Raw genomic sequence first — 16,507 nt, 5'->3', positions numbered from 1 at the left:
CCTCCAGGTTCATCCACATTGTAGCGTGTGTCAGAATTTCCTCGCTTTTTAAGGCTAAATACTATTCCATTGTATATGTATCCTGCATTTTGCTTATTCATTTATCTGTGGATGAGACACTTGAGTTGTTTCCATTTTTGACTCTTGTAAATAATACTGCTGTGAACATGGGTGTACAGTTGTCTCTTCAAGAACCAGCTTTTTAATTCTTTGAGGAATATATCTAGTAGTGGAATTGCCAAATAATATAGTAATTTTACTTTTAATTTTTTGAGGAACTACCATATTATTTTCCATTGCAGCCACATACCTTTTTATTCATATCAGCAATGCATAGAGTTCTAATTTCTCCACATCCTGATCAATACTTATTATTTTCTGTGGGGTTTTTTGGATAGTAGACGTATTTATGGGAATGGGGTAATATCTTGTTGTGGTTTTGATTTGCATTTCCATAGTGATTAGTGATATTGAGCATCTTTCATGTGTTTATTGGCCATTTGTGTACCTTCTGTGGAGAAACGTGTATGTCTTCACCCATTTTTGAAATTGGGTGGTTTCAGTTTTGGTATTGAGCTGATGAATTTTAATAAGAGATATGTAAGTGTCACGAGCACACTATGAAGGTGTGCACACGAGTTGTGTCTTTATGCAATGTCACCTTTATTCAGTCATAAACCAAGGTTAACATAATTGTCAAACAGGTCCAGAATTCCAAAGTTGATGACATTTACCACATGTTCACTTGGCTTCATACATGTCACACAAAGCAGAGCAGAATATGAAGTCACACAACAAACAAGATGCAACAAGGAGAAGAAGTTAGTGAACCAAATGTGAAGTCAGTTGGTGAGCACACAGTTGAGATGAGGCCTGGTTCTGGTCGGGGTCAGCTCTCGGCACGTGCTGCTTCTGTTCAAGCAGCGAAGAATCTCTGTTATGTTCAGAAATCAATTCGGCAGAGCCTTAGGTGGCAGCTGTCTTCTTGATGAGCTAAGACATGAAAGGGTCAGCATCAGACGAGTCTGACAGTTTGCTGCAAAAAATCCTGCCTTTCTAAAGGAGTTTCACGAGTCTTGGATCTTTGCATATCTCCTCTGATTCTGCTGGTTATCAGTTCTGGGTGTCCTCAGCTTGTGCTGGTTTGGCAATATCTGGTCTTAGCTGCAACATCCTTGGCTACTCACATGCCTGACATGAATCCCTGCTTGACATGAGTGATTCCATCTTGCTCTATATGGTATGTTTCAAGTTGGTATGCTTTTATTACTTATCCTTTAATAAATATTCGCATTCCATAAGTTAACTCAAAAAACTCCTGACTATACAGTCAGCCCCCAACACAGGTAGATTCAACTATACACATTCATTTGAAGAATGCATTCTTTTATGTTTTAAAAATTTTATTTATTTATTTGAGAGAGATAACAGGAGGGAGGGGCAGAGGGAGAAGGAAAGGACAAAGCAGACTGCTCTGAGCAGGAAGCCTGACATATGTGGGGCTTGATCCCAGGACCCTGAGATCAGGACCTGAGCCAAAGGCAGACTCTTAATTGACTGAGCTACCCAGGTGCCCCTGAAGAATAATTCTCAATAGGAAGGTTCCAGATGACTTCAGGTGCAGTTAACTTCTCTAACCCTTACAAACAATATATTCCTGCATTTAAATAACATAATCAAAACAATGATAAAACAGTGATTATGAAAACGAAGAAACAGACCTTGAGTTAGTTCATTCTTGTCATCCTAAGTGACCAGTGGAGTTTGTCCTTATATTTAAAATTGAAAACTGAAAGGTGTAACAATTTTATTTGGTGAGTGCAAATTTTAGTTTATGCATGAAAAATTTTACTATATTTGAATAATATGTTTAAATCTGAAATTTAGATTAATTGCTAAAGAATGAATCAAGAAAATAAAGTGTGATCCTTGTGATGGCTACCTAAACTGGACCTTTAGCAGATCTTCTGGTTTTATTATATTTTATTTAATATTATTGTTTTTATCAACATGACTGGGAAATGCAATAAAATAATATGTTTATTGTCTCTATTTCTTTTCTGGCCCATATTATTATTTGTATCATTTCAAGATCATTACTGAAAATGATTTTATCATAGAGAGAAAAGAGGTGTTAAAATTGATCCATATACTAAGTGTGCCACTTGCTTCCACATGCATTACCTGGTCCTTTACTGGATCAGGGGGCAGTGGGTGATGGTGACGTGGCCTGTACAGAGCTGTCCCTGTCACAGAAAAGAAGAGGCTAGTAGGGTTTCAGGTGTTCAAAAATCTTCCACTCCATGACCTTGGCATGATAAAAATTATTATTTTAGTAGAATGACGTTTTGAATTAGTTTAAATATTGCAAGGTGATGGGACACCTGGGTGGCTTAGTGGTTGAGTGTCTGCCTTTGGCTCAGATGATGATCCTGGGGTCCTGGGATCGAGTCCTGCATCAGGCTCCCCGCGGGGAGCCTGCTTCTCTCTTTCTCTGTCTCACATGGATAAATAAATAAAATCTTTAAAAAGATATATATGCAAGGGGACAAAGCAGATGAAAGAGGACCGAAAAGAGCTGAGACACAAATGTCTTCTGTCATCATGGTGCCTTCCCCAACGGCTCACACTGAATTTCCTTCACAAGTGAGGGCTTCTCATTTGAACTAGTTATAAAACTGCACAAAGTATGCTGAGTTCTGAGGTACTTAGTCTGGAAAGAGATCTGCAGAACCTGGCATGGCCAGTGTCTCTCAGACTATCAGATATGAAAAGAAGAATGCAAAGACAGCTGCCAAATGTTTGGAGAAAGGCATGAATCTGGCCAGACCATTCCTGGTGGAAGCTGCATGACAGTTGTTAAATGTCAAGCTCTGGCTGCCAGAGTCTACACTCCTCATCCTTTCGCTTGGCTTTGGGGAAAGAAAAATCAGTGTGTTTCCCTAAATCCAGAGCTGCTGTAGGCCCCTATCCAAAATGGTCGCTACCCTTTCTGTTCCACAGGAACCTTTACCGCCAAGGGTCTTAAGCTCCCTTTCCTTCTAAAACAAAATATGATTCAGCATTCCTCTATGTGGGGTAGATAGAATTTGTGTGTTATTTAGGAAAAAGACCAGACACTTTCTGATGAGACCAAATTCATATCTTAATTTTATACTGAGGCGTAATGTACAACAGAGTGCACATGCTCTATAGTGAATAACCTGATGAATTTTCAAAAAGTAAACCCACTCTTGTAACCAACATCACATGAAGAGAGTACTTTATAGTTGTTCCCCCTTATCCATGGTTTTGCCTTCCACAGTTTCAGTTGCTGGGGTCAGCCATGGTCTGGAAGTAGGTGATCCTTTTGATGTACTGTCAGAAAGTCAATAGCAGCCTAATATTATGTCACAATGCCCACGTCATTCACCTCACTGCATCACATCATGTGGGCATTTTATCATTTCATATCATCACAAGAAGCAGAGTGAATACAGTACCATGAGATATTTTGAGAGGGAGACAGAGACCATATTCACATAACTTTCATTACAATATGTTGTTATATTTGTTATATTTTATTATTAGTTATTAGTGTCAATATCTTACTGTCCCTAATTTATATATTAAACTTAACATGGGTGTATATGTATAAAAAAAACATAGTATTATATAGGGTTTGGTACTATCTGTGGTTTCAAACATCATCATCATTTCATTTCAAACATGAAATGCATCCCCTGCAGATGAGGAAGGCAACAGTGCTAGCATCTTGCAAAGTCCCCTGTAATCATTACTCCCCAGAGAGGTAGCCATGGCCTCTCTTTTATCATCAAAGATAAATTTTTCCTGCATCAAACTTTATGGTATTTTCTCATGTATATTCTCATATGTCTGGTTCCTTAAACATAACATTTTGTACATAAAAATAATTTTGGGGAATCCCTGGGTGGCTCAGCAGTTGAGCGCCTGCCTTTGGCCCAGGGCATGATCCTGGAGTCAGAGGATCGAGTCCTGCGTCGGGCTCCCGGCATGGAGCCTGCTTCTCCCTCTGCCTGTGTCTCTGCTTCTCTCTCTCTCTATGTCTATCATGAATAAATAAATCTTTAAAAAATAATAATAAATAAAAATTATAATAATAATAATAATTTTGCTCTATGAATTCATTTATTCTCCTTACCATATATCATTCCATTGTAGGAATATAGCACCATTAATTTATCCATTCCATTGATGGGCATTTAGGATGTTTCGATCTGAGGTTATATGGTGCTGCTCTGGACATTTTATACCTGTTTTTTGGTTCAAAAATATACATATTTATCTAAACTATAGGTATCTATCTAAAAGTGAAATTGTTAGACAAAAGATATGCTATGTTCATCTTTTGTAGACTTACCATACAGTTTCCCAAACTTGTTTTATCTACTTACACTCCCATCAGTGGTATAGCTGTATGGTTGGTGCTCGTTGGAAGTGAACAATAGTTTACATTTCCCCGATGACTAATAAAGTTGGAGTTCTCTTCCTATGCTCATTGATATTTTGGAAATCCTTTTTTAGTTAAATACCTGTTTGAGTCTTTTGTTCACTTTTCTGTTGGGTTCTCTGCCTTTTTCTTACTGGTTTTTATAGTAAGAAACAAAGATATAAATGAATCTTATCAGGTACATGTATTACAAATATCTTCTCATCTTCCATGGCTTGTCTTTTCACACTCTTAGTTATAGTTTTAATAAACAGAAGTTCTTAATTTCAGTGTAAACCAACTTAGCAATTTTTCTTTAGAGTTGGTCTTTTCTGTGTCCAGTCTATTAAATTTTTGACTTCTCTAAGAATCCAACCTACTATTGATACCCTATCCAAAATTAGATTCCTGTGGCTAAGTATCTTATATGGAAGCGATTGCTCCCTGTTGTGATCTCAAAAATATTTAACACCATGGACAATGGCACTCAATTCCATGAATTTGACTATCTTGCTTTGTAAAGTACACAAAAATCTGTCAGCACTGATATAGTGATACACAATCTGCCATACTAAAAAGCCAATTGAATTTTTGTTGCATTTGTGGCAGAGACAGCATGTGGGATTAGGAATCAGAAAAATTTATACCAACCTGCATTTCTATCATTCGCTTTTCATTAGTTGTTGAGAAGACCACACTACTTAAACTTCCTGGGCATCTGTTTCTGCATCTGTAAAAGGGGGATGGTAATGATTATTTTAGAGTCTGGGGGAGGCTTACATGAGATAATTTGTTTGAAAATAAGTTGCATGATCTAAAAACATACATGCATACAATAAAAATTGTCCATGTCTTAACTGCAGTGACCAGGGATTTGAACATAAACTAATTAGATTGATAATAGCAACTGATATTTATTGAACTAACAATGTAGGAGGCACTGTTGTAGACATTTTCCATGCCTTAACTCATTCATTTCCCTCATAACCCACAGGGTCAGTTCTGTTAATAAACTCATTTCCAGATGAGGCAACAGAGGAGCAGAAACACTCAGTGATTCATCAAAGGTCAAGCAGTGAGAAAGAGCAACAGAATGTTAGCCAAACAAATGGCTGCAAAGTTTACATACTTATGGGAATTATGTGATGCCATGGTCTTGGACTTGATTCATGGAGGGGCCTCCCAACCTGACAGTGAATACAGTCAAAGAAATGAGGAATTTTTGTCAAAAGCCACTGTTAGACCACTCAAGTGAAGGATGGGGTTTCTATTAGACCTCATAAAGGATGTTTTAGAGTAGGAAGGGAATTAATATAAATTGGATGGTTGCACAAAGATACTGTCAGGTACTTTACAAAGACCTGAGGCAGACATTGTTATTCCTATTTTACAGATAAGAAACAAAGACTTACATAGATTCAATGATTTGCTCAGATTCACAGAGCTAGGGATAGCATCAAAATTCAAACTCATATATAAGCAGCTCTTTCCCCTAAACCAAATTTTTCAGGACATTTAAAAACTCCCAGTTAGGGGGTGGTAGGACTGATCAGTATCTTGGAGGTCAGAAAAATAAGTTAATAAGCTGGTGCTACCACCACAATCCAATAGTATGCAACGTTAATAGCGCTTAATATTATCTCTAACAACTAGAATTTTTTCTTACATACATAATTGGAAATAGTTGGAAAGGGCAAGAAAAGGCATGGGATCCTCCCTATGAAGCAACAGCAATGACTAAACTGAGCAAGGATCATAACAATAAGGAAAGTTTTCTATACTAACAAGCGACCATTCACTCATGATTTCAACCAAATCAGTGAAAATCAACAATTGCCTCTGATTGTTCAATCTGCTTCTGTCCAGGCTGCCTCAGAGGGATCTTAGATTAGATATGAGACAAGTTAATACCCTTTATGAATGGTCCTTCTGTGGTAGCAACCATCTGAACAGATACCTAGTAATGAAGTTCTGGAAAAATTTCAAGTGGCAACAATTGCCTTGAAAAAAGTAACATTGAAGAAAAATCTCTAATCTATAAACATTTTCTCTAGAATTATAAAACCTATCAGGAAAATTAGCAACAATGGCAGTGAATTGTCCTTTGATTTTATAGGATAAAGTAATTGGAAAAGCAAATTTATTTTCTAGACTTTATATGTACCCACACATATGAGAATTCAAAAGCATATATCTAAAATCAGCCAAAAATATGTTTGTATGTCCACAGATCAGGAGGATGGGTCTGGTATTTTCTCCCCTTTAACAGGGAAAGAATGCTTACATGTGAAATTTTTAAGATTTATATTGAAGACAATATATATATAAAGTACAGAATTATATAACATTAAGCTAACAATCATCTTAATGCCTTTAAAATAAAGCCTATATTAATCAACAAAATAGTTTTTATTAAAATATATAATGAGCCTAATTATGTCACTTGTAGGTTAAAGGTCAAGCTAAAAAGAAAACCATTTCACAAAGTTCTAGTAGAATTCATATCTTCATTCCTTAGGGAAAGCAAAAGAAATAAAAAATCAGTTCTTGGCTATCCGGATGTTATATTCTTTCTACAGCAAAAGAAGGAGAGAATTTGTGGGAAAGATTATTAGTCCTCAAATGCACAAATCTGAAACAAACTAAACCAGTGACTAGGCTTCTCTCTGACCAGGCTTCTGTGGATGTTCTAGGTGTAAGGATTAGGCTATGTTGGCCTCAAGTCTTTGATTCTTGTAGCCATTCTCTGCTCGGCAGCCACCATCATGCCTGGAGCTTCCTCCATCCTCCTTCATCTTCAATTCAGGGATATCACAGGAGAAGGAGCAAGCAGTAAGCTGGTTCTTGTACTTTCTTAGTTCCTGTCTCATGGCCACCCTGGAGTAATACTGTGATTTATCATCTACACTGTCAGCTGCATAGGAGAGATGATGGAAGTTCCCTATGGCTCAGACATCAGCCACCGAAACTTAAATATGTACTTCTTAAAATGGCACCAGTTAAACGAAACGAAATTACATTCCAGAAGTTACCTTCTATCGATGCAATTCACAGAGACATAAGCAAAAGAAAGATTTGAATTGAGTCAGATAATTTTTGGAAGTCCTTGGTGGTGGGGAAAGGAGAAATCGGAGAAAACCTTTTGGTGCAAAGGCTCTAATACCAACACCTGTGGAGGTACCGGTTGAGGGGAACATGAGCAAACACTGGGTTAGGGAAGTGTTTTGCTGGGATAGATTGGGGGAAAGTGAGGAAATCTAGGCCAGTGTTTTGATATACTAGAATAATGTAATTGGAAAATAAGAAGAGAATAAATACAAAGTCAATAAATACATTAGGCTGCGTCTATGGTTAAGAGATTTGGTCCATTTTCTCTTTATTGATTTTCAAAGTCAGACCATTTCCCCTTAATGGATTTTGTTTTTTTCTGCTGACACAGTGATGTTTATTAGATTCTTTCTTTATTTTTTACTTTGTTACAACTCTTCAATAATAATATTAACCTCTATTACATGCGGAAACACCCTTAGCAAGCACTACTCACTTTTTCCCTGCTCCCCACCCCTGATCCATAAGGATTATGTGGAAAGGGTGATGTTGGGGTAATACAGTCCTATATTTCATTTCCTTTTCCCTCTTGTCTTAAAGTTGTCTTAAAGTATAGTTCTTTATATTATACTTTACATTACATATAGTAAGGCACACATGGGCCTCCTTCTTTGTGGTACACAAAGAAAGCTCACATATACTTTCTATTCATTCCTTCAGTAAACAATTACGAGGACCACATTCTGCTCTAGCACTCTCCTGGTACTAACCGGGTAGACCAATCCCATTAGGTCCAGGCACTGTTATCTTCATACTTTTCGGTAGTAAAACTATACTCCAGATCTGTGACTGGATGAGGAGAGCAAAAATGAGAAAAGCATGGGTAGAAGAGATCCACTCAGGACAGTTTCTAATCAAGGGACTCTGAGTTCACAGTTTAATCTCTGTGAGCCTCAGTTTTCTCATCTACAGCACAGAGACAATGATATTTATGAATATGCCTATGAAGTCATAGGCAATTCTGAAGATGAAATCAGACACTGAGCAAAATGCCTCCTGCAGTTGGCGGGTATAGTACACACTCCGTAAGGGACCATCATACTAGTTGCAGAGAGCCAAGCATGCTCATGGCAAGGAATAAGAGAGGATCCCACAAACAATCTTTGCTCTGCCCCTGGGGAGACAAGTGGTTAAGATTCTGCCTCAGAGTCTCCATAGCTATTAAATGACATAATCATATTCTCTCCCTGAGAGGAGTATCAATAAAATTAAATGAAAAACAGCACATTTCCTTGGGAATCATATGCTCCGGGAGAGGTAATACTGCATTTGTGCAGCAAACTTCTGTTGCCAGGCACCATGCTCTGCCCTGGGTTTACAGGTCTCGGGAGCGCAGAGACCTTGGCTCATGGCACTGCTATGTACAGCAACAGCAGGGAAGGGAGAACGAACACTGAGGTCTTCAGAATCAAAGTCACGTTTTCTCTTCTTTAAACATCACTATTGTTTTGTGCCCTAGGAGGAAGAGAATGACTCAAAACTGAAAGAGAGGAGGGCACCTGGGGGGCTCAGGGGTTGAGCATCAGCCTTCGGCTCAGGACGTGATCAAGTCCCACATCGGGTTCCCCGCAGGGAGCCTGCTTCTCCATCTGCCTCTGTCTCTGCCTCTCTCTGTGTCTCTCATGAATAAATACATAAATAATCTTTTTTAAAAATTGAAAGAGAGAGAGAGAGAGAAAGAAAAAAAGGAAGGAAGGAAGGAAGGCAGGAAGGCAGGAAGGGAGGGATTTAGAGAAAAATACCTATATACAGCTCCAGAGAAAAATAACTAAAAGGAAATACACCCAAATGCCAGTAAGATTGGTAGAATTGCTGCTGATTTAATTTCCTTTTGAAATTTTTGTCGATTTTTCAAATCTTCACCAAAGAACATGTATTACTTTTATCATCTGAAAAAAAAAAGAAAAGCAAAGAAAGAAACATAAGAAAATAGAGATACTTTCCAAAACTGAATTGCGTTGCAATCATCCACCACAGCACACATGGAATAATCTGACCTCCCATCATCCTTTCTACAATATCACTTGGGGTAGGTCACAGTCTCATCAACTGGCTGACAGAAGTCTGCAGTCTCTTAACTGGTATGCAAGCTTGAAGGAGAAAGCAGATGGGCATTTTAAAGATCTAAAGATACTCTCTCCACAAGAGTCAGGGGAAAAGTGAGGCAGGGAGTTAAAATATTTTGAAGTCGTTTGGGGGAAAAAATGGCAAGTCCACTTGGAAATTTTCTATCATTTCTGGTAGCAAAACTAGAAACAAGAAAATAAATGATTAGGATTGAGTTATGGGAATCATTGGACAATCATTTTTAAAGTTTCTGCTGTAGATGTTTGCTGTGACGTCTTTAACTTCTACATGTAAATTAAGGAAGTAACAGTTTGTGTAAATGGGGAAATGCAGCCTGCTTGCTGTCTGTTTTTCCAGTCGAAGACAAGCGGTATCTGAATGCCCGTGGCAGTGAAGGAATGTGCCAGCCACTCATCCGCGACCAGGAGGAGAGGACACATCAATCTCACCGAACATTTCATTTCCATGCTATGAAACAGTGTGCAATGCCACGGCCACATTTAATGGCCCAGACAAAGTACAAAAGGAAACCTGTCATCCTGTTAAAACTATCAAGCACTGAAGAATGAAGCTGGGACCAGAACAGTGTGGAATGTGCTTTTAATACACTTCTGATTTCCCCAAACAAGCAGAAGTTGATTCACATGAGCTTCTCCTAGCTTACAAGCACAACCTTTTGCAGTATTATTTCAGAAATCGCCCTGAAATTGTTTCCTCTACTTTTTTTGAAAGCAAAACAGTGTCTAAAACTATCCCAAGCTTTTCATTCTATAGCACAGGAAATATTTTTATCTTAAAGAGATCAATCACGTCCATTTTAAGTATTAAAATGGGTTTATTTGGCTGATCTTTTTTTACAACATAATCTGCATATTATTAAGAGCATGTAATTCTAATGTCCATTGGCTTTGTAGCCTCTACGTACACAGTAATAAGACCTTGTGATCAGTTTTTATCAACGGAGATAGTCTGTCTCCATTTATTTCTTCATAAGAGCCTGGATACCTCATGGTGCTTCCAACCCAGGCAGGCAGCATCATCTTCTTTTTCTTCTACAGGGTCTCGTACAAAGCTATGGGAAGTAGTTCCTTCCCAATCCTATGGAACTGCTGGTGAGTCTTACGACATGTCTCTTGGATACTTCTATGAACTCCCAGCCTTTACTTAATGCCCACAATAATACCACATTTGTCATGAAAATTCATTTCCAACATCCACTGTTATTGTGTGTCAACAAAATCTGCAGAAATCCAAGGAGAATAGTTGCTACAATATCCCATCCATATCCCACCCCTCTCAGCTAAAACCCCTCCCTGCTTCATCAATTACAGCAGTTCCCATGGATGTCTCAATAGATTCAAGTAGATATGGTTTGGGGAAGGAGGAGATGTGGGATGGGAGGAGGAGGGGGATGTTTATATAGATGGTATCTTTGTCTCAGCTCAGCCAGACTAAAAGCCCCAGAAGTAAGATTAACGTATATTATTTTTTACCTACACTCCAGGGTGAAAGATTTCACTGTTAGGCTCATTCATCACACATGACACTTGCCCTCTAGCTGAAAAGACATATTGTGGAGTTTGGAGATGTTGACCAAAAAGTAGGAAATTTGGATTACAGTCCTTATCCTGCCCCTTTCTAGCCTTGAGTCCATGGACACACATGAAGGGACACACTTTGTCTTGCCCCGAGCTCTGTTCTCACAGCTGAACAACTGTTCAACCAACGTTCTTAGCTCAAATTCCTTTGAGCTCTCCCCTTGCATTGTCCATATATTTGAAATGATAACAGCTATCTCATGTGCCAAATGGAGCTGTTAAATTAAGATATACTACATGTGAACATGTGCAGTGTCTCCCTTCTCCTTATGAGTCAAAACACAATCCTAACAAAGTCTGATAAGCCACGGATACTACTGTTATTCCCCATCCAGAAAAAGAAGCAGGGCCCAGCTTTTCAAATCCTTTCTGGAAGGTACTCAGACATCTCCTTCAGGGGCCTCTTCACCATCAGAACGTGTGAGCACTTCCTCCTCACAAACTCCTTTTATTCAAGCACTGGCACTCGAGAATTTTTTTGATGCGTTTATTATTTTGTCTTAGCTCAAGCATCTTCTACTATTTTCACCATAAAATGCTAGTGTCATAGGAACCAAAAAGGCCATGCATGCCCAATAATGCAACTGCAAGACAGCAGACCATCTATTCACCTGGATTCTCCAGCGGCTGCAGAGTCAGAGTTCCTGCCAATACTCACTGGACATGTATCAAAAGCAAGAAACAAACTTTCGTTGTGTCAGCCACAAGAATTTCAGGATTAATTTGGGGTCTCAGCATAACCTAGTTTATCCTGACAAATTCTGGCTAAGGATAAAAACCCATTTTTGTTGGGATTTTAAGATAATTTTTAACTATGGCATGGGCTAAGAACATGTTGCCAACCACAGTAAAAGCCTCCCACACAAGGTGTCAGAAGACCAGACTCCAGCCCCACCTGGACCGCTACCCTGTCATGTGGCTTGGTTATCTCTGTATTGTACAGGCTTCATTCTCTCTCTCTCGGTTTGTTTTTTTGTTTTTTTGTTTTTTTTTTTTAACAAATGAAGGGAGATGGCTCAATTAGCTTTAAAGGTCTAGCAGTCTATAAACAAACTTCTGGTTGTTTGTTTAGGAACCTACCTGCAAAAAAAAAAAAAAAAAAGGAACCTACCCGCTATCTGTAATTGTCTATAACTATGCTTGCTTCAAAAAGTTAAAAAAAAAAATACTGACAGTTGTTTGGAACGTGATCTATTTGTAAATGTAGGATTATGGTAAAGTCTGCATCTCATTTACTGTCAGGTTACTTATAAATCCTATATAGAAGCAATTCTACCTTAATATTAAAACATAAATAAAAGAAGCCGTTCTACCCTATGAAGCAAGTGGCATATGTGTGTGTATGTGAGTGTGTGTGTCAGTTAGGCAATGAACACTTCTACAATTTACACAACTTGAGTGCACAAAAATTGAACTCAACAGAATCCAAGCTTAGGTGCCTTATCAGTGAAAAAACTAACAAAATGATCGTTGTATTCAGAATAATAAAAGAGAAGGTGCTCTAGAAAGAGAGATAAATGAAAAATTATAAAACTAAGCTCTTGTCAGAGAAAACTGAGCCAAGACTTTAGGAAATGTCCCATATGATGAGGAGGTAATACTTTTCAATCTGCAAGGTCCAGTTCTGGCTTTGGGTTCTTTGCCATGTAACTTTCAGAGGGCTTTAGAAAAATTGAATTACCATAAGAGATCATGCACAAATGTTTCTGGAAGGGGCGTGGGAGACCCAGGGCTCTTTGTTTTGATATGAATTAAGTTTTCATCTCTGGTTCTGGACCTGCACTATTGGCTGCTGCTCCGGTTTTTTCCTCTAACATCTGCCTTGGCTGTGGTGCTAAGCTTCAACTGCATCAATTAACATCTCATGCTTTGCCCAATCCATGTCCTGCTTGTCACCTAACATTTTACTTGAGTCATTTTCAAATTCTCTCTTCTGAACAAACCTATACTTATCCCATGATTGGGCACTGACATAATCAAGTCATGTTTGTGCATCCATTCCTACTGCTTAGAACCGTGTTTAGGAAAATGAGTACCTTTTACTTTTGAAGAGTGGATCAAGAATGCAAATTTGTGCAGGTTAATTTTGTCTTCAATCCTGATCGCTGCTCCTTGGTTGAGTTACCTGATTTATAATTTATATATATATATATATATATATATATATATATATATATATACATATGTATCTATTACTACATACAGAAAGTAAAATCAAACGTGTGTCAGAGTTAAAACTAATAATAAAAACATATTACCTCCTTCGAGTTTATGGTATCTATAAATACACATATATATTTACCTTCTGATAGTAATTTGTATTTTTTTTTAATTTGTATTTTATAAGAATGTATGTAAAACAAAGAAAGTAAGTATAAATGGAATAATATTTTGAAAATCGTTTATGAGTTTTCCTTTCTACCCTCCATGAGTTTGTGCATTGGCTAGCACAAAGCAACCACATGGCTGAGCAGAGATTAGGATTTATGACAGTGGTTAAGGAGAAAGAATGAGGCAATAGCCCGCATCTGATGTTCATACAATTTCACAACAGGACAAGAGACTTCAGGGCATTGCTGAGGGGAAAGGCTTTCCAATCTCTTTTTCTCCTCCCTTATCCTACCTGCCGCAAAGCTACAAGACCCATGCTCTATGTGTTCTTCTTCAGTTTTAAGAGTTTTTCTTTCTATGCAAGGGGTAAAGGCCATGAACTTGACCCTCTAAGATAAAAAGAAGACATGAGTTAGAGGAAATGCAAGAAAAGCCTGATCCTTTCTGGTCTCAAGATGTGTAAGAAGAGCAAAGAGAGAGAGAGGAATGAGTCAGCAAGAGGCCTGGAGCAGGTGAGGTAACGGTTAGACACAGAATTACCAATGACACAGACTTCAACCCTGGGGGCCAGCAGGACTCCAGCACCCAGATTCACACTCCACAGAAGCCAGAGGCCACCAGGTTCCAGAGGACCCCAATGTCTCCTCTCTGCTTTATGGTTGGTTTTGCTTTAGATGCATCTTGAAAAGGAGCCAGAAGAGGGATGAAAGACTGAAAAATCAGAGACACAGCATATTTACAGAGGTGACTATCAAATTAGTATCTCATTATTTGTATTCATGGACTGAAATGTTACTTTTTCCCACTGACCACTGTGGGAACTCATAAAGGAGACAAGATCACTTTAAATAAAACGAGTTACATTATCTTTACTAGTCTAAGCTGTCATGTGAGTTAAAACTTTCAATGCACCTCGCAAATTAAAAGGAAGTTACCCTAAAGTAGATTTGAAAGCAAAGAGTCTATTTGACTCAAAGTTGAAGACGTGCTATGCTATAAAAGCAATATAAAAAAATCATTGTCTGTAATTGTAATTATTCTTTTGCTCCCATCCAACTAGGGGTATTAAATGCAATTGTCTACATTTAAAAAATATTTTTATGCAGCATGGATTCTGTTAATATCAATAAGTATTAGATGCCTTTTCTGCACGAGATTTACTCACCTCATCCCACTGCACTGAGGTGTGGCCACATGATTTCCTTTGCCAATTAGAGGTGAGAAGTAACTCCTCTCACTTCCATGCAGATCCTTAAGAGCCATATTACAGTTCACCATGATTTCTTTCTCTCAACACTGTGTTGTGGAAGCACATGCCAAGGTGGAGCCTCCATCAGCCTGAGCTCTTAAGCAGCTACAATGAGCAAAGCCCCCAGCTGACCCAAAGAAATAGGTAGCATGTGCAAAAGAGAAACCTTTTTTAAAGGCACTGAATTGTTCAAGCTGCATGTTATCACAATAAAAGCTAGCCTACCCTCACTAATACACATTAAGAAGCACGGAATGTTAGAATGTCTAATGTTTATGTTTCTGCTTTTGGTGAATTTAAAGAAATATCACAGGATGGTAATTTAAAAGGTGTCTGTTTTATTCAAATGATTTTAAGATCTTGCCAAGACATGCCCATATTAAGAAGATAAATCAGTTAAAGAAAACTACTATGAATACAAAAGTGTTCATGAATAATATCAATGTTCTATGCAAAGTGGCTTTCAAAGAAATTCTGTGTTAAGGGAATAAATACCATTAAAGCAATTGAGCAGAAAATATCTCTCATCAAAAAATTAATCAAGGTCATGAACTTGTTCGGAGATTCAGTGAAATGAGGATGGGAAGAAAAGGGCACACTGCCTTGAGAAGCAAAAATCTTTGTAATGGATATCATCTTTCTTTTCAATCATTTTTATCAAGATTCTTGCCTTTTTATCATGGAAATCTGTGAACATATATGAAGTAGGTGGTGTGAGCCCCAGTGTACCCACCATCCAGCCTCAACATGGTCAACTCATGCCTAGCCTTCTTTACACATGTTCATTTCAATCTACCCCAAATTATTTTAAGCAAATCCCAGACATCATTTTATATATATAAAATATAAAATATATTTATAAAATATATAAAAATCATTATATATCTATATTTCATATATCTTCCTATATATAGATTACATATATATATGACTCCATATTAGATATAGTTATTTTTTGTATATGCCCATAAATGACATCATTTAAACATAGGTAAAATTGACAACTGTAGTTTCCTAATATTATCAAAAGCCAATCAGCTTTCTAATTTCCTTGAGTTTCCTTATTTTTATTAGCTATTTGTTTGCATTGGTCCTAATTCAAGGTCTATACAATGATTACAAATGATCCATATAGCTCATGTCTCTCTTCCATATAGGTTCTTCCTCAATTTTTTTTTCTCTCCTTGCTATTGTATTATTATTGTTGAAAAGACAGAATGGTGAGTGCTAGAGATTTCTCATTACCTAGATTTTACTGATTCTAACATGTAGTGTAATTGAATATGTTCCTCTGACTCTGTATCTATCATATATCGATGTTTAGATCAACAGTTAGATTAGGCTTGGTAACTTGATGGGCTTTAATCCATAAACTATTGTGCTTATGGATTCTCAAGTTGTCCGTTCTTTGGTCTGTGACAATCTTTCCAAGTTGGGTCCTAAATTTTTGTGCCATGGCCCTAGTAATCTTGGATGCCTTCCTTGTTCTAACAAGATGCTCAAGGGCCATCATTCATTTACTGTCCTGGACCTGGGCTCAGCCGTTTTCTAAGAAGCCTTCATTTCTTTAGGACAAATTGCCACCTGGGGGTTCTCATTGTAGCAGAGTTGTACATTTTCTTCTAAACTTTTTTTTAATGGAAGAAGCTAGAAAAATATATTTTAAGATAGGAAATGTCATAAATTTATACTAAAATTTTAAAT

The 16,507-nt window shown here is 37.7% G+C and overlaps 1 long non-coding RNA gene across 1 annotated transcript; it reads right to left on the bottom strand.

Moving 5' to 3' along the window:
- Positions 1 to 662: 662 nt before the first annotated feature.
- Positions 663 to 15,012, bottom strand: LOC144300239 (uncharacterized). The gene is made up of 3 exons (XR_013366828.1): positions 14,720 to 15,012; positions 5,102 to 5,180; positions 663 to 993 (listed from the first exon to the last, which is right to left on the bottom strand). It is a non-coding gene; the product is annotated as an uncharacterized LOC144300239 (long non-coding RNA).
- Between the last annotated feature and the right edge of the window lie 1,495 nt (positions 15,013 to 16,507).

Source organism: Canis aureus, chromosome 28 (assembly GCF_053574225.1).
Source record: "Canis aureus isolate CA01 chromosome 28, VMU_Caureus_v.1.0, whole genome shotgun sequence".
Lineage (NCBI taxonomy): Eukaryota > Metazoa > Chordata > Mammalia > Carnivora > Canidae > Canis > Canis aureus.
Note: the sequence above shows the minus strand (reverse complement) of the source record. Positions and strands in the feature narration are given on the sequence as shown.